A 20,658-nucleotide genomic window follows, 5' to 3' on the forward strand; every position below is an offset into this window, starting at 1 on the left:
TTCACACACTTCTTAGTCCACATGTGATACTCTCTGGTTGGGAACCAGGGACTTAGACCCTGTAGGTTAAAAGACAGGTGACAGTGACAAACATTTGAGTTGGCATGTCAGAGGGAACCTCAGTCTGGGTCTTCTGCACATTTGACTAAAATAACAGGGTGAGAAGGGTAAGTACAAAGAAGAGGTATGAAAATGTTATGGAACTGATAGGGCCAGCTAACGGGTATCGGGGGCAGGGTATTGGTAATAGTGTTAGGGAGAAAAGGAGGTCCACTTACCTTTCACCATCTGTACCATTCACTTTGCTATAATGTATAAGACCCTCTGGCCTTAGAGAAGAGTAGAGTCTACCAAAAGGAGGGAAAGGATGATAGAATATGAGAAAAATCTAGAGATACTTCCCTGACTCTGTAGTCACCACACTGAATCATCATCCTAGGGTGGTCATTCCTTTATAATCTTGAGACCACCAATATAGTATCTGTTCCCTGTCCCCAAAGACCTTTATTAGTCACACAAATAACAAAAACACACATAGAAAAGAGAAGAATTAAGTGCTATTCTCAGTTCTTATCAAGAGCTTAGTAGGGAATGGAGAGATGTGTTAGTTACTTTTCTCTCCTGTAATTTGTTGTTTTTCTCAGGTATTTCTTCCCCTTGCAAGATTCCCAGTATTTTACAGAATAAGGTGGCATTCTATCTGAAAGCATTTGGTAAATGTTCTTTGAGTCTAGAAAGCTGCAATTTAACAAATGTCTTCCTCACCCAAACTATAAGTATGGTACAGAATGATTGACAACTATGCCAACATTTGACAAGCAACTAAGAGCTTTAAAGCATACAGTAGCCGAGACCAGGACTGGAGTTTATCATCAGCCTTGGAGATTGTGGTTTATGTTGGCAATATAAAATATCTGTCATTTTAATACAGCTCTTACAAAGATTTTTAAACATGTCATTAAACAAACATACCAGAAGGATGGGCCCAGAAGAAACCAGTTTTAAGATAACAACAACAGAATCAAAATACATTATCACCAGATAATAGTCTCCTACTGTTTGATAAAGGACTCAGATTTTAAAGCCAAAACAAACACAGAGGCACAGCAAAGATGTTTGGTTTACAAGTGGAAGACATTGATCTTATGACACGTTTCTATTACAATGGTTTCATTTCTGGTACAGTCAGAGCAGGCTAAACTTATAATTTTTCTGTCTAACTTCAGAGGTGTTCAGAAGAAGGAAAGTTACTCCGTGCATCTTAGCATATGTATCACCTGTCTACAGACCTAGTGAAGTCCTCCCTCTCTCCCCTGCACTCATTATCCCTTCCGAGCATGGCCTCAAAACAGAGTCTGCACCATAGTAATACTAAAACAACAGGAACCTGAGTCAGTGAATAGTGAGATGTATGAGAGGTGGGGTCACGTTCAGAAATGCTATTTTTCACTACAGCTTTTTGAAAACTCACATTCAGAGCTGAGATCCTGTACCTATCTCTTTAGCAGAGCTCAGGATTTGCTTGGGAATGTCATTAAAAGTGACTAAAGGCCATCTTCAATTCCATTGCTTTAGATATTTAAGTGTATTTACAGTATAGAAGAGGCCCAGCCTGTGTCACTGGGGTTTGGGGATGAGGATAATGTGTGATTAAAACCTTGGGCACTGGAATTACTCTTGCTCTAATATTGGAATGACTCTCTCCTCCTCTTATTCCCATGTTTTACTCCATGTCAGGATGGAGATGCTACTCCTCTCTGTCAAGCAAACATCATTCTGGTCCTTGCACCAAGTTATACCATCTTAACTTCCTAATTCTTATAATCAGAGCCAATCTGAAGAGTGGGCAGACTGCACTATTGAAGAGGTGCTGAAAGAATTAATCGGCTCAAAATACCTCCCCAATCTAACACTCCCACTGCCTGCCATGCTTTTGCACAGATTTTACTCCCTCCTACTATGTGACCAGCACTCGGCCTCCCAAATCACCCAGTCTCTCAACAGATACTGGGGAGAAGATGTGTGGTCAGCATTACTGTGGGCTGAGTACTGTAAAAGACAACTATAAAATGAGGACAAATGAGTCAGAGAATCAGACATAAAGAAGCTCACCAGCAAGGTGGGGAGACAGATAAACAGACAAAATTAAAGACTATGACAAATGCCATAACCCCACTCTCCTAGACAGTCATGAATTGAATTAAAGTCTCTCGGATTGGCAATTAGATCTGAATGATGGTGACCTTAAAGAGAGCAGTTTCAAGAGAGAAGATGAAAGCCAGGTTACATGGCAGTTGTAGTGGTTGGGAGGTTGTAGAAGGGACAACAAACTGTTCTCCTGAAAATCTTGCATAAAAAGTGATAAACACTGGGTGGTAGCTAATGGGATCTCAGGGGTCAAGAGACCATTTGTTTATTTGCTTCAAAGATGGGAGAGCTGTGATCATATTTATGTGCTATCATGAAGAAACTTAATGCCTTGAACCTCAGAAGTCTGGGTTTGGGGTGTTTTTCTTTTCTTTTCTTTCAGTTTTAAAAGTCAACTTTTAAAATGAAAGTACTACTGAGAAGAGTAGGCTCTTAGTAAAATCTGTCAGTTGTCAGTTAACACCTTAGCAGGGCACAGGATGCTGTAGGGTGCCAAGAGCAGACAGGAGAAGCGCTGCTCCCGACGAGGTGGGAGAGCACCCAGGATCCGTGTCTTCACAGTTGCGCCTGGGAGTCAGCCAGAGAATCCCAGCTGGTCCTGCTTTGACAAACAATCCTCATTCTCGCTCAATAGCCCAGAATATAAGAACACAAACAGGGCTCCAATTAATGCTTTTGCAAATTGCTCTCCCTTGCTGGGATAAGTTTTCAAGCAAATGGAGGACATAGATTATAGAAGCAAACCAGAAATTACATAAGTATAATTTTGATTAGTTCAAGTAGTACCAAAATAATACATGTTTATGAAAAGTTAAAAGAATATAATAGGTGGAATAAAAACAGAGGCCAACTTCATCCCTTCTCTTCTCCATGAGCCCCCAATGGTGATCAATAACCAGCTTGGTGAGGGATCTTCTACACCACTTGTACTGTGCACTTATATCCAGACATGTACACATGCATGTATGTCATCTAGTTGCCTGGTCCTCTTGCCAAGCACCTGGCCCCCTGTGGTGAGACCACAGTCTTCCCTGCTCTAATTTACACCCATCTGTAGGAATCTGATTTGAAAAGTTCTCACCCATCCCTAATAAGAACTGTTAACATTTACTAAGTGCTCACTACATTCCAGCTATGATACTAAGCACTTTATTATTTTTTAGTTTTATAGATACTAATTGCTTGAATATATTCTCATAAATGGCAAAAATCACAAATAAAGCAAAATTCTCCAGAATTAATCCTCCTAATCCTATCCTAAACTCTTCCTCTGACATAACCACTGTTGCCAGTTAGGTAGGTATCCTCCTAGACATTTAAAAAAATGCATCTGCATACTTGTATGTGCACACAGAAGTGTGATTTGTTGACTCTTTTGGTTAACTGTTATTCTACAGATATCATTCAGAACTCACATTTCCCATTTTGGTCATGCAGATCTTTCCATTTCAAACCATGTAAATACAATTCATTCTTTTTAACATTTGCATAGAAGGCATGCTGATCCATTCTGTGCTTTTATCATAGATTAGCCAGTCATTATTTTACTGGCAGGCATTGAGGCTGATTCCAATTTTTCACTATAACAAAGACAGCATAATAAAAAGCTCATATGGGCCTTTTGGACACATGTGTCAGTATCTCCCTCAGCTAGCAAGAAGACTGGTGGCAGGTCAAAGAACACAGAAGACAGTACCTGGCATCCATCTCTAGCTCCCCTGTTTGCTGTAGCCTTATATACTATTCAAGTTCTTCTGGTGCTGGGGCATCAGGCTTCAGTAGAAGTGGAGCTTAGGATGCAGCTAAGGCAATGAGCCCATTAAATACCCCTGATCACAACAATGACGCACTTAGAGGATGCCACATGTCAGAACTGTTCTAATCAAGATGAAACTCAGGGGTTTGGATGGAAACTCTGAGATACTCAGGATTTCTTTTTGTACATATACAGAAAAAATGCAGCCCTGGGAGACTTTGGATGTCATCTGAATTAGTTTAGCAGGGCTGCTGTAACAAAATAACACAGACTGGGTAGCTACAACAACAGAAATTTATTTTCTCACAGTTCTGGAGGCTAGAAGTCCAAGACCAAGGTATTTGCAGTGTTGGTTCCTTCTGAGGGAGGATCTGTTCCAAGCTTTTCTCCTTGGCTTAAAAATGGCCACCTTCTCCCTGAGTCTTCACATTGTTTCCCCTCCATGTGTGTCTGTGTCCAAATTTACTCTTCTTATGAAGATACCAGTCACATTGGGTTAAGGTACACCCTGAGGACCTCATTTTAATCAATTCTTCAAAACTCTATCTCCACATACAGTCACATTCTGAGATGCTGAGGGTTAGGACTACAACATATGGATTTTTAGTACTTGATTCAGCTCATAACACCATCTCAGTATCACAGGAGGAGGCAACCACAGGACAGAAGGGAGAATTGAGACTCAGTAGGAAATAGGTGCTTGCCTCACTTAAAGCCGATGTCTCCTTGCTGAGTTCCTTTCAGCTGAGGTTTTTCAGTTGAAAGAGTCAATAATTTGCTTAGGTTGAATAAGCAAGTTTAAAAGAGGATTTATTTCCAGTGACCAAGGAATGCCAACATTTGAAAGATACTGCTCAATAAGTCCCCTGAAAGGCATTTTAAACATACTTTCTCATCAATGGTATATAAAAGTCCTCAAATCCTTTCATTGTCATCAATAAGAATTGTTTATAAGCTTGTTTAAAATTTGCCATTCTTAAGAATGAAAACTGATCTCTCTCTCTCTCTTATTTTTTTAATTGCTAGGAAGTTGAGCAGCTTAGCATTTGTTTATTGGCCATTTCAGTTCTTCTGTGAATTGTCAATTTTAATCTTTTGCCAATAACTTTATTTAGCTATTTAGTAGTGTTCATGCTGATTGGGGAGTTCTATAGAGGAAGCAAATATAAGCAAATATTTTCTCCTGTCCTATCACTGTTTTTTTAAACTCTGCTTATGATGTTTTATGTCATTTAAATATTTTAATATACTTATTTTCAGCTGGTTAAAATTTTCATTCTTTTTCTTTGTAGTGTCTGGGTTCTGTGTCTTCCCTAGTGTTCTCTTATCAAGATTACAAAAACATTCTATAATTTCATATGTATAATATATTTTTAGTTTTCCTTATATTTAGATCTTTAGTATGTTTCGGCACTACTGTAATACTTATGATATAGAAAATTAACTTACTGTTTTAATGGATACCCAATTGTCTCTAAGTCTTTCAGTAAATAATGTGTGTCTCTAGAGAGCTGAATTATCTCCTTTACCATATATTAAATTACCATATTTATAGAGTCTTTTTCTGGAAAATCAATTTTGTTCCATTGATTAGCTATGCTTATTTCTCTACCAAAATCTCATTGTTTCTATTGAGATAAATATATAATATAGAAAAGTATTAATTTAAAACATAATAAGGTAACTTCATAATATACTGTTTAGAAGGAAAAATCTTGCCTTATTGTTTTTCTTTTTAAATATTTTTTGGCTAGTATTTTTCATTTACTGGAAATCACCTATTCTGGTTCCTTAAAAATCTCAATGGGGTAATTCCAGCTTCTGCCTAAGACAGTGTTGAAAGGAGGTCAAGCCCACCTTTAAATGAAAAAGAGCCAGACTAACTTCAATTTATTAGCCTTTTTTTAACCTATTAAAGAGCTGATACGAGCAAATAGTCCCAATCATCTAAGGAGGGACAGTGCCCACAGGGAGACAGGAGATCCAAGCATTCACTCACCTAGGGTAGACAGAAACCAGGTAAAGTAAGAAAAGTTAAACCAGAACAATTGAAAAATTGGTAAAGGCTGAGCGTGGCCTGGAGGCCAAAGAAACTGTACACATCCTCTTGTAGTCTGTCTCTTCATGAACCCTATGCGGTGCACTCAGGAAAGTTTGCAAAATGCCCTAAGAAGTGTGTATTGCAGGAAGAAGCAGCTGTGCGAGAGGGAAAAGTAACTCTGTCTGATCATCTTCCTCATCTTCACTGAGGACAAGAATAATCAAGAATATCAAAGAAAATCTGCATGACATTGGGTTAGGCGAAGAGATTTTGGCTGTAACACCAAAATTATGACCCTCTATAAAAAGAAACAAAACAAATCAAAACAGCAACAACAAAGAACTTTCCATGTCAAGTACTGACAAGAACATGAAGCAACTGGAACTTTCATAAGTTGTTGGTGAGAATTCAAAATACTAAAGGCACTCTGGAAACAGTGTGGCAATTTCATATAAACTTAAATATGCAACTACCCTACCCAGAGGCATCTACCATGAAGAGATCAAAACTATATTCATATAAAAAAATCTACAGACAAATATTTACAGGACTCGGTGTTTATTCTGAAAATTGGATGGGAAAAAAACCGTATTTTCCAACAGTGATTATGCAACCTGTAGAATATTCATACAACAGAATATTACTCAGTGGTAAAAAAATTAGCAAACTATTGATTCACACAAACTGCATGAATCATAAATACATTTTACTAAGTTAAAGAAGTCAAATCGAAAAGGCTACATAGTACATGATTCCATTTAGGTGTCACTCTGGAAAAAGCAGATGTAGTTGCAGGTAGATTTGGCTGCAGATTGAGTAGTTACAATTAAGAAAAGAAAGAAGACTAGAATGAACCTGTGGTGCTAGGTATGAGGCAGAGGTATCAATATAGACGTGTGGTTAAAAGTATAGATAGACAGACAGACAGACAGACAGATAGAGGCATACACACAAGTTTGTGTATACATGTATGTGTATGTGTGTACTAGCTCTATTTACTGAGACGGGCTAGAAGCAGTGACGTCCCAGTAGCAATAAGCATACTTGGCACTCAGATCTTGGTTTCTAAATACTGTTCTCTAAAGAAAACACAAACAAACAGGACTCTTTGGACTGGTTTAGTCCAAAGCAGAGGCAGATAAAATACAAGATGAACCTGAAGTATCCTGTGGTGCCAGGAAATAAGGAAGTGATAAAAGAAATTATAGTAACATTTCAATAAACCCTAAGAACCAATCTGAAAGTTTCCAACAGTCAACAGAACACCATGAGCAACAAAATAAATAATGGTAATATTGTATTATAACCCAAACAATAAAATAAATACCCATTCATCCATACTAAACTGATATAAATTTAAGTAAATAAATAACATAAATAAGAGTGGCCACTCTTCCTTACAGAAGAATACCAATTAATAAATGTAAAAAGAATGAAGGTAACTAAAAATCACTGTTAGAACACTATAGTAATAATTACTGCAAACAAGGTCCGCCAAAAGATGATAAAATTAATAGATAAAAATTTAAGCACAAACTAAATTAAACATCTTAATGAAGAAAAAAATGAATCACATGATCATCATCAAGTAACTTTAAGTAACTGATTAAGCAGTTTTAGAAAACAGTGTTTTTAGTGGATACTGTAAAGCTTAAGATACAACAACTACACAAACACTGTACTCTGTTTTATAAATCTGTAATTACAAAGGGCTAAATTAGAGTACAGAATCTTAGAGTACAGGAGCCTGGCAGATATCACTTTAATCAAGTGATCAAGATTAACATCATCAGTGGTACCTATTAACCTGATGTCCCCCTGAGATATGTGATGAGAAAGACACATCACAGATACCTCTGTGGTATCTTTCCAATAACGCAGAACCACATTCTGATGAAGAGAAGATTTCAGACAGACCCAGATTGAGAAACAGTCTACAAAAAAAGTGACTCTTCGAAAGTGTTGAAGTCATAAAAGACAGGAAAGAACAAGATTTTTTCACAGGCTAGAGGAGACTAAGGAGAAGTGACAGTTATATGCAGTGTGGTATATTGTATTGAATCCTCAAAGAGAAAAAAGTGTATTAGTAGAAAAATCAGTGAACTCTAAGAAGTTCTTGACTTAAGTTAATAGTATGTACCAAGGGTAATTTCTTACTTCTGATGAAAGTGCTAAGACTATATAAGATGTTCACTTAAGCTGAGTTAAAAATATATGGGAATTCTATACTGTTTTGGTAAACTTTTCTGTTAGCTTAAAATTATCTCAACATGAAAAGTTCATTCTGAAAAAAACCCAATGCTAGTGGGATGTTCTTTGAAGCTGAACTGAATCACAGATTAATTTGAGAATTGATATTTCTATAATATCAAATGACTCCTATAGCCAGATATCATATTTCTTTCCATGTACTCAGGTTTTCTGTTTTGGTTTTTTTTTTTTTTGCCTTTTAATCAAGTTTTATCAGTGCTTATAATATAATACTTTACTATCATAAGTTCCTTCTTATATATTTAATAGTTTCATAACTATTGTTAAAATTACATTTTTCTATTAGTTTCTAATTTGTAATTACTCAAATTATCAGTTTTTATCAATGTATATAATATGTGGGAATTTCACTAAACTTTTTTATTTGGGTCTTAATGTTTTTTAATTATTTCCTTAGGATTTTCTCAGGAAGCAATTATAAACTTTGTAAATATTAACTGCTTTATTTTTTCTTTTTTTTACTATTTATGTTGTATAAACTTACTATATTGGTTAATTTCTACAGAATAAATTAGAAGAATAACAGTGATATGTGTCATTGTCTTATCTCTGACTTGAATGTAGAGTGTCTTACTACAATCAAGTGGTTTTCATTGTCCTTTTTCCTCTTCGATATCCATGAGTTAAAGAACCCATTCTTTTTTATCAACTACTATCATTTTCACTTGCCAAAACCATGTTTAATGCCATTCCCATTACAGCTAAAAATTATTCATACTTAATCTTCATTCCAAACAAAATTAAAATTTCAACATACTTTAATGTCTGATTTTCATTTTTAGGAAATATTTTGAAATTTTGTTCCAAATTTTGCTAGAGTATATCCCTAGTAATTAATTTATAATTGTTTTATTGGTAATAAATTCTCTCAATCCTTTTATGATTAATCATGTTTTCCTTGGACTCTACTAATGAATATTAGTATAACTTAATATAAAGAGAAATCCATGCTCTAAATTATGTTCTTCTAGTACTTTGAAGACAATCTTTCCTTATCTTTTACCATCTGTGTTGTATATGAGAAGTCTGATGCCAGTCTGAGAAATATTCTTTACAGTAAGTTAAAATCTTGTTCTGTGGAAGTTTAGAATTTTCTATCACCGGCATTCTGAAATTCCACCAGGGAGAACGTAGGTATTCTTATTTTGTTTTCCTTAATTGACATCCAAATTTTTTTTGAAATCTTAAGGCAAGTCTGTCTTCAGCTCAGGAATATTTTCTTCTATTATATTTTCATGTATTGCTTCCCTCTATCTCTTCTGAAACTGCTTTTTTTTAAAAAAAACCCTAAAGACATCATTATCATTATTATTATTTTATGAAATGTATAAAACTACTGTCTTTAGGCTCTTTTGAAAAGCAACTTGTCTTTTTCCCTCAGGCTACTTTTAAGATTTTTCTCTTGCCCTCTGGTGCGTTCAGCTTTATATTGGTATGTTTTTTTTTAAACATTTTTTATTGATTTATAATCATTTTACAATGTTGTGTCAAATTCCAGTGTTCAGCACAATTTTTTAGTCATTCATGGACATATATACACTCATTGTCACATTTTTTTCTCTGTGAGTTATCATAACATTTTGTGTATATTTCCCTGTGCCATACAGTGTAATCTTGTTTATCTATTCTACAATTTTGAAATCCCAGTCTATCCCTTCCCACCCTCCACCCCCCTGGTAACCACAAGTCTGTATTCTCTGTCTGTGAGTCTATTTCTGTCCTGTATTTACGCTTTGTTTTTGTTTGTTTGTTTTTGTTTTTGTTTTTTAGATTCCACATATGAGCGATCTCATATGGTATTTTTCTTTCTCTTTCTGGCTTACTTCACTTAGAATGACGTTCTCCAGGAGCATCCATGTTGCTGCAAATGGCATTATGTTGTCAGTTTTTATGGCTGAGTAGTATTCCATTGTATAAATATACCACTTCTTCTTTATCCAGTCACCTGTTGATGGACATTTAGGCTGTTTCCACGTTTTGGCTATTGTAAATAGTGCTGCTATGAACATTGGGGTGCAGGTGTCATCCTGAAGTAGATTTCCTTCTGGATACAAGCCCAGGAGTGGGATTCCTGGGTCATATGGTAAGTCTATTCCTAGTCTTTTGAGGAATCTCCACACTGTTTTCCATAGTGGCTGCACCAAACTGCATTCCCACCAGCAGTGTAGGAGGGTTCCCCTTTCTCCACAGCCTCTCCAGCATTTGTCATTTTTGGATTTTTGAATGACGGCCATTCTAACTGGTGTGAGGTGATACCTCATTGTAGTTTTGATTTTCATTTCTCTGATAATTAGTGATATTGAGCATTTTTTCATGTGCTTTTTGATCATTTGTATGTCTTCCTTGGAGAATTGCTTGTTTAGGTCTTCTGCCCATTTTTGGATTGGGTTGTTTATTTTTTTCTTATTGAGTCGTATGAGCTGCTTATATATTCTGGAGATCAAGCCTTTGTCAGTTTCACTTGCAAAAATTTTCTCCCATTCCATAGGTTTTCTTCTTGTTTTACTTCTGGTTTCCTTTGCTGTGCAGAAGCTTGTAAGTTTCATTAGGTCCCATTTGTTTATTCTTGCTTTTATTTCTTCTAGGAGAAAATTTTTGAAATGTATGTCAGATAATGTTTTGCCCATGTTTTCCTCTAGGAGGTTTATTGTATCTCTTCTTATGTTTAAGTCTTTAATCCATTTTGAGTTGATTTTTGTATATGGTGTAAGGGAGTGTTCTAGCTTCGGAAATTGCTTTTTGATTCACAGTGAAACTACTGAATCTATTTTCTATGTCTCCTAATTAGGTTTCTTTTGTATCTTTTCTCTCTTTTATATTTATGTTACATTCTAGAATCATCACCTAGTTCTGTTTTCATTTCACCAATACACCAATACATTGGCTGTGTCTGTTCAGTTTATCTACTACATCTTGTCTTAAATCAATGATCGTGCCTTTAAGTTTCATGAATTTTGAGAACTTCCTTTTCATAGCAATCTGTTGGTATTGCTATTGTTTCTGTTGTTGTGTTCTAAGCACACTTGATACATTTCCTCATATCTTCAAACATTCACTTTGGATAATAATTACATTTGTATTAATCAATCCATTCGTTCCCATCACCAACAGTTTTCCTTAATATTTTTATTTCTCTTGTTGCACGTAGAGGTCCTCTTTCATGCTCTTAGCTTTCCTCAATTTATTTCCTCAAATTAAGAAATGATATTTATGTCCTAAGTTCAAGTGGAAATATCTCCCCCACCAGCAACAAACCAAGATTCTGATTGCAAGGACCTGGGCTATGTTTGTTTATATGAGAGGCGAAGAGGAGTACCTAAATCTAGTAGGTTTTCTTTAACAAGTATCAGTAATTACTCTTTGAGGCAACAGTGTCTCTTTCCTCCTAGCAGCTGTAAATGGGATAGAGAATTGTCCTGCTTTGATAGCCCTCAGTATTCATTCTGGGAATCTCTTGCATCAGGAACACCAAATGTATTTGACAAGTGAGGTACCCCTGTTTATACTCAACAAATAGTGGAACCAGTCAATCTAAAGCTGTTCTGCAGCAAATTCTCTATAGCCTTCTCTTTTTCCCAAATTACACTTTCTCTGACCCAGGGTTACTTTAGAGTTCGACTAAAAAAACACAAACAAACAAATAAAAACCCGTATGTTTTGGAGCTGATTCCATTTGCTTATTATCTTCCAGAAATCTTTCAGTTGTTTTGGCCTGAGACTAACACCACACTGAGCTTTTCCATGGCGCCATAAAAATATTATTTTGACTTTTTTTGCATATTACTTTATTGAAACTTGGAGAGGAACAGGAGGTAATGTGTTCAGACAGTTATTTTGAACTGAAAAATTTTCTTTTGTTTGTTTTTAGGCAGAAAAAAGACAACATTATATATATTGTACCTCAGTTCTCTGACTTGATGGTCAAAAGATAAAACAAGATGATAGGAAGGAAATAGGCAAAAAGAGAGTATAAAATAGAGAACAGTTGTTTATACAAAAAGAGAAAAGAGTTTAGAGGAAAGGACTTTGAAATAATATTTCATAAATATAAGTATACTCTGAACTTGACAAAGAAAAATATAGCTAGAGAGAAAAACAAAAAATAAACAAGGCATGTACACAGAAGAGAAAATTGAAAAGATGCCTTCAGATACAAATGGAAAGACAGTGTTAAAATGCACACACAAATTACCCATGCAGGAACGTGTGTAAACACTTTCTATGTGGAGTAATTTAGCAGCCCATCAGTCACTTCCAGGGCAAGAAAGTCATTTCATTCTTTCTCCAGTTCAGCACTAGCTTTTGTTTTGCTTTTATTCTCCATGCTAAACTCTGTGGAACATTTTCTTTTTTTAATTTCAGGTTGCCAGTGTGAAATAAAACGCAAAAGGAAACAGAATTTAAAATTCACAAAAATTACACACTGGTAGAGATAAGGCATCACTGAAGCAATTGCCCAGCAATATTTCCAGATGTTCATTGTTCATCCAACAATGATCTATCCAGTCCCTCATGTATTCTCCACTGGTGACAGGGAGTTCCCTCAGGGTTGGGTACCCTTCTATCTGTAACACAGCCACAGAATACAGAGGATGCTGTGCTTCTGATCATTAGACAGGTTATGTGCCACTGTCCCCAGAAATACACATATACAACCCCAGTGTTTTTGTGTAGCTCAGTTTTTATGCTTTTCAGGAGGCAGAGGATTGTTAAATTCATCAATAGCTGGTGGTCTGGCCAGTGTCAAAAGTGAATAACAAATCAATTATTGACTGAAGGTGTACTCCTGGACAGCACTGCACATGGAAATTAGATAAAATAAATGGGAGAAGATTAATGTGGAAAGTAGACTGGAGTATTTAGGGCAACCAATAACAAAGGCAATCAAAACATAACTAAAATGCCCAGGTACCTAGAAAATAGGGCTGGCTATAAGTTAAAACCTCAACCACAAAAACAGACTTTCTTCCACATTTGGTGCTAAGGTATTAAATCAGTTTTCTTAGTAAGGCCATAACACATATATTCAGGAGAGTGTATTTCATATATGAACAGTTAAAGGAAAAATTGCAGCATCTCTTGAACTAAATTAATATATGTCCATCTGTGGCTACTGTGTTTCTGGTTTGCAATAAAACATAAGCAAATTATATATAAAAGAAAACCTAAAAATTGCTTACACGAAGTATAGGTTTATTTCCTCCTCACATAAAAGAACTCTGGAGCTAGGCAGTCCAGAATCAACTGATATCTCTGTGTGCCTCAGAGACACAGGTTTGGGTTCTATTCAACCATCTCAGCATGTTATTCCCAATTTCATTGATAGTCTAGAATAGCTGCTGGAGCTCCATCCATCGCTATACCATACCAGGCCATAGGAATGAATTACAGAGGATATGTGTGAAAAAGCTTGCCCTAATTTCCTCTGAAACTTCCTGGAAGCCTCACTGAATAATTTTTTTTTTCCATCTCAGTGGTCAGATTTAGTTCTTTGGCTATCCCTTCCTGAAAGACTAGGAAATATAGTCTAAAAAGCTTCAATGGCATTCCAAAGTATATTGTAGATTTCATACTCAAGATGAAAAAGAAAGGAAACTCATCACTATAGTACTGGATCCAAAGGCTTAATAAAATCAGATTCAAAACCGGTCCTAGCTGGAGCAATGCAACTCTCTCAAATGATCAATCTAGTATTTGAGGTGGGCTTTAGCTTGGGAGAAAAAAGACCACTTCCACAACAGGCTCTTGTTTTATTTAGGAAATGTTATAAAATTTAGTGCAAGTGAGGAGGCCACAAATGCAAGAACAGATATGGCAAATCAATGTAGCGTCCTTGCATGGGCCCCACTCAGCCCAACAGAAGGGGCATGGAGGCCGTGGGACTGTCTGTGCAGAGTGCTTTGCTACAGTCCTTTTATACTGGGGCTTATATATCACTCTTCAGGGAAAATCTACATAATCTATGCCCTGGACATTTCCATTCAAGAGAAGGTTTACAGACATGACACTCTCTTGGCTCTTAAACCAAATTTACAGTCATTGAGGGGTGTTGGAGGGGTTCACACCATTATGGGAGTAAGAGGGAGAAAAAGTCATCCAGCTGTCCCTCATCCCTTCCTCACCCTCTAGTTCCTTCTTCTGGGAAGATGTTTCCTAAAACAAATGACCCTAACTCTGCTCCCAGTTTTAATGGCCTTTGGAGTAAGTAAAAAGGGAAGATAGGCGGTTGAGTATTATTCCTACTAGGATTCCGCTTCTACGAACCCATCACTCTGACAACCAAAGATTCTCTGTATGAGCAACACAGGCCAAATTAGTGACACAAAAATTGGCTTCTGACAGAATTTTATGACTATTTGATCATGTTAAGGTCACATATTTCTTCATCAAGAAATGAAACAGTTGCACAATGATGGGAGGATGAGTGTATAAGTAAAGAACAACTCTCACAGGTGTTCAGCCCAGAGAGTTAAGTATATAAGATTTGAAATATAAATGGAAGGTTTCAATATAAATGAGGATAATGACATAAGAAATGGTAAATTGAACATTAAACATATTATTAACATACGAAAATAATAATCATATTGTTTAAATCCATAGCACCATTTCTTTGTTTCTAAAAACACATTCTCTGAGAGCTTCAAACTCTATGTTACAATCACTTTTCATACCATCTCTGAGAGCTAGACATGCCCTCTCAGAATTAGTAGACTCTGGACTTCACTTAAGGTTCTTTTAGAGAAAAGAGAGAAGACCCCAAATTATGCCACTAACACAATAAAGAATGTTAGGCAAGATAACTGGTATTAAGACAACAAGGTAGAGCTATGTATTAATTGATTATTTGTTCTGAATGTATATTAGACAGCTGGCTGTTCTGTAAATTTTAGTGGTAACCCTAGCTTGGATAGTCGTGATGTTGTTTGTACCAGATATTATTCTATGCTACTCATGAGACTTAAAAAGACAAGAAATGTCAAGAGGGGGAAAAGTCTGAAAGGCATATAAGAAAGAATTAATAACTATAAAACATAAGGAATCCCTACAAATTATAAAGTTACATTTACAGTGTCATTCATTACAGCATTATTTGTGGTAGTAAAAATTGAAAACAACCCAAATGTTTATCACCAGAAAACAGGTTTTAAAAAATACAAAAAAATGGTATATTCATACTGCGTAAAATGTAGAAAACCATTAAGAGTTTAGGGGTTTTCTTTCAACATGTCAATATTTGTAGGTTGAACCAATGAAACCTTGGAGATGGAAGTAGAAAATAAAAGCATCTAAATAAAATGAGTTCATGAATTTATTACTTTATATATAATAATTAGCATAAATAAGCATCTTTAGCATAAATAAATATCATAAATCTGGGTTCATTAATAAATGCTAAATTGTTCTGATAAGCAAGCAACAAGGGACCCAAGAATATGACCTTGATCACAAAGTAAGGTATGTAAGGTTTTCTTTCAGACTTGATGAGAAATAAATCTCAAGTAGAGACTTGACAATGGTTAATCCCCAAGAGGAAATTTTAAGAAATAAAATAAAATCTTAAGAATGACTTGCGGCACTCTCTGATAACTGTCAGCACAACAGCCAACTGAGGTTTTCTGCCCAACCATTCCTGATTATCAGATTACAAGCCCAGATGCCACAGGTTTTCGTCCAACTGCCCCACCTCCTACCATTCATCACATGTTGAGAGGACTGATCAGAAATGTGGACTGAAGGCACAATACATTCAGAACTCCTGAATAGGTAAACTGGGAACTAATAAAAGGAAAAAACCAAAAAACAAAAAAAATGGTCTTTATTCCAAAGAGTTTGTATTCTGGTGGAGACCCTATAAATGTAAAGGGCAACACTTCTCTAAATTTAAATCCATTTAATGAGAATAAAAAGAGTGGCTTTCATCCTGAAATTAGTACATTGGCCCATTAACAGCCAATGAGGGTCATTAGCCACGTTGATGAAGACAAAGTCAAACCCTCAAATCCAGTAACAACTGCTTTCCTAGACAGTGTCTACTCATTCTTTAGCATATAGGTATAGCTGTTTTCTACCACCTAGCTCTTTATTCATTATTTTTGGGAGACTAGTTATAAGCAATAATCTCAGATGCCTATTTTTTTCTCAGATTCCTCTTCCATTAAGAGAGTCAACAGTATTCCAAGCTTTTAGTCTCCTGAACCTTCAGAGCCCTGACAGCAAACTTCAGTGCCTGATATTAACCTCACAGGCTACATAACAATCCTTAACCTTATTTTGATGACCAGTTAGGCTCTACTTTCTAGAAAAGTGGTCTTTACTTCCAATTCAATCAAAGGAAACCTGACAGTGGACTGGTTGTCATTTTTCCGTCAGAATACTACCATGCTCAACTTAATATGGCCAATTCACAACACAACATCTCCATTTAAGATAGAATAGTGACATAGTGCAGAACTAAACTGTGATGGTATAACTACCTTCACTGGTGGATAAACGGGGGGAAATGAATATACAGGTCCAATCTGTAGAAGCCTTAGGATAACGTGTTACAATAAACTGATCAGAGGATCAAGGTCAAACTCCTGCTCTCACCTAGTCTCTGTGAAAATATACCACCGTATAATTCCAGAAGTGTATCTCTTCCCCCTCCCCTTGGTGCCTCCAAATATTTTCCTCCCACTCTCTTAAATCTGCTTTAATCAGGCCTTGTTTCCCCAAAGATTCCCATATGGACCCACTTTATCAAATAGTTCCTTTCAAGACCGCCAATGAACTCTATATTGTTAAGTCTAAATGGTCAACTCTTATTCTTCATCTTTATGGATAGAAGCATTTTGACAGGGCTGAATCCCTCCCTTTTCTTTAATACATTTTTTGCACTTGGCTTCCAGGTGCAAATCTTTTTCTCCCTCCTGTTCTACTCGACACTCTTTCTTATCTCCTTTGCTGACTCTTCCTCTTCCCCCACAATTTCTAACAGGTATGACCCAAGGTTCTGTCTTTGTCCTCTTCTCTTTTCTATTTACACTCATGCCTAGGGTAATTTACAATAGGTTTACGTCTTTTAAAAAAAATCTTTGTGCTAGAATCCAAAATTTCTATCTCCACCTGTGACTTCTTTCCTGAATTTCAGACTGTTTATTTGACATCTCTATTAGATGTGTACTATACATCTCAAATTTAACAGGTCCCAAATGGAACTCCTGTTCTTCCTCTCTGAACATGCCTCCACTTCAGCCTTTTCCATTTCAGTTGTAGCAAATTCAACCATCTATTTCCTCAGGCCAACAAACTTAGATTTCCTCTTGACTCCTTACCTTTTCTTCTTACCCACATTCATTCTGTAGAAACTGCTATTCATAATAGCTTCAAAATGTATCCAGGACCTGATTTCTCACCATCTCCAGTGTTTCCATCTTGGTCTAAGCCACCGTCATGTCTCTGTAGCTTCTAATTGGCCCCACAGATTTCATTCTTGCCCCCTACTTATCTCAGAATGATCCTTTCTAACCTAAGTCAGTTCACAGTATCATTCAGCAATTAATACTATCTGAGCAGTACATCAATCATATGAAAAAAAGTAAATCTTATGTAACTTTTATCAGATTGATCTAGGGATCAGTGAGATTATAGACACAAACTGCCATAACACTCAGCACATAGTATGCATTAAATTATAGTAGCATGGGCAGGAGATGAATGTTTCTGTTATTTCTGAAATCTGTTGTCTCCCTGAAATAAGAGCTAGTTATTATTTCCCTTGGAGAATATGATTTTAAATTTTCAGTATCTACAACTGCTAAGCTACTGTTTGAAAAAGTTCCAGAGCCCCCATGAACACCATGACTAACTTAGAGCCTGATTTACTTGGCCTTAGAAATAACCAAGGGAAAATGTTTCCTGTTTCAGGAATACATTAGAATGTGCCAAGACTTTCCAGTAAGTCAACTAAGGGGAACTGTCAAACTTAACCTAATAGGGAAAGGAATTGGTGGTTTATCATGGCTGCTCTGCCTCCTCTCCTTTCCATGTAGCCAACCCACCCATGTCACATTCAGAAATCTCCTGGGACTAACCTCTACTGTCATCCTATGATTCTCTTTTACAATGCATATGACACTTGTCTCACCTCCGTCACCTTCCCCACACCAGTTTTATATGTCATGCACCAAACTTGTTTCTGTGATTTGTGTGAATCCTTTTCTTCAACATCCCAATGACGTTCAGCATGTCACATGTTGCCTTGTATCCAGCAAATCCACAATTCTGGGTACAAGAAGATTCCCCTGTCCTCAGCTCTAACCTCCAGTCCTCCATGCCATCAGAGGGATCCATCAGACAGTCCCCTTTGAGGTTCTAGAACTGAATACTAGCAGGACAATGACTATGGTTTGATTAGTGCTCTTTCCCAGAAAAGGGGGAACCAGACTATTTTACATGCATAACAATAGTTATAACAGCTAACACTTCTGTAGCACTCACTATGTGTCAGGAAACGCTATTTAGTGCTTTACATATATGAACCCATTTACTTCATGTAAGCATTCTATGAAGATGAGGAACTTGAGGGCCAGAGGGGTTAAGTAACTTGTCTTAAGTCACATACACAGTGAGTGACGGCTCTATAATTAGAATCTGAACAGTCTGCTCCAGTGTTTGTACTCTTAACCACAATACTATGCCATACACAGCCTCATAAAAATAAGGTAGTTGTTAGCAAGATGCGTCACCTCACCATTAAAGTCCTAGATCCATATACTAGGAAATCTAGAAACTGGGAGCCAATTAATTAATTCAAGACTGGAAGTGACTGGAGTTGGCGCTTAAAATTGAACAATTAAAGTTCACAGTTGGGAAACTAAGAAACAGCAGCCAGAACTTCATGAGGCTGATCAATAAAGTCATAACACCAATGTCAGTAAACACTTAGAGCAACTTAAGACAAATTCAAATGGTAAGAAAGAACGTTCTTTATAGTGGAACACAGGGCATGTGGTAACTTGTAGTTCCAAGCCTGACAGACATCTGTGGGTGTATCTGTTAAGCCATCCAAACCAAACTGAGGCAAAGAGAGTGGGTAACTGCACATTTTACAATGAGGCACTGGCACCAGCCAGGAGGGGTTCAAAGGCAATGCTTCAACACGGCCTTGCTGTTTCCCTGGATCATATGCCAATGCTGGTGTCTAGGATTTGCTAAGAAGCGAGCCCTGGCTCAATGTTTCTCTGCAGGTTCCCATCAATCAAAAGCTCTATAAAAGCCTGAATAACACAGAGAAGGAAGGCAGGAGGGCCCTAGGTAAGCCAATACACTCCAAGTGAAATTTTATTACAAATTACAAATTATTGAGCAATCACCATACCATGGAGTGTCCTTAGTGCTTGCCTCCAGTGTACTTAACTCTCACAAGAAACATGCAAGAGAGATTTGATTATCCCTGTTACATGTGACAAGACGTAGGCTCTTAAGCAACTAATTCAGCCAAGACCCCACAGCTAGTAAGTATTCAAGTTCGGGTTCAAATCCAATTTTTTATGATACCAAAGCTTATGCTCCTTAACATAGAGCTATTGAGAAATAATTTACCACTGATTCCGAGTGTAACTCTTTTGCCTTATTTGTCTAGAATGCTGAGGCAAAGAGATTAAAAATTCTCTTTTAAAATATCCAGATCATCGTCTCCCATCACCACCACTTGGCAGTAATTTTGTACAATCTTTAAAAATAATCATATCTTTTTACCTCTTCCCCTGTCCCTTTACTCTCCTGTCTATAATATAAGCCGTGTAGTTTATATAGACCCTGAGGAAGATGCCTGGAATGTCACTGGCTTAAGCTACCGTGAACTGGTTCTATGTGACTCTGGCTAGAACAGACGGAGGCTCTGTGCTCTTTCACGCCATTGACATGTGTCTCCCGGGCTAGAGACAGGGAGATTGACTGATCTGGCATAACCACGGCTGGAGGTCAGAGGGGACTCTTGACCTTTAGGCAGTTTGTGACTTTACATTGACGTCATGCCCCCAACCCAGTGCACCCTGAGTAATACTTTCCCAGGCTAGGTACCGTGAGAAGAAACTAAGCTTTGATAGGTGACATTTAAAAGTATCCTGAAAACTATGCAGAGAGAAAATGGCTCCTCTGACAGCTCTGGTGTCTCTGTACGTTGCTCTCAGAATGGGCGTGAGAGCCCAAGGCCATGGCAAGCTTATTGTGCAATTTGGAACAAGGCGGTGATTATGTGGGTGTCAGCCCTTTAGGAGTCATATCACAGGCAGGATATGAATGAGACCCAAGCAGGGTTTAACAGCTGTTTCTGAACTTTCCAGATCAGAGATAGAAACAGATATGATCTGTATAACCTTCTTTTTATGTTACATTTTCAGATTAGTGGGTTGTCTTTCGTGTTACACAACCAAGCCCAAGTTACCCAGCCTCCCAC

This window comes from Vicugna pacos, chromosome 5 (assembly GCF_048564905.1).
Source record: "Vicugna pacos chromosome 5, VicPac4, whole genome shotgun sequence".
NCBI lineage: Eukaryota > Metazoa > Chordata > Mammalia > Artiodactyla > Camelidae > Vicugna > Vicugna pacos.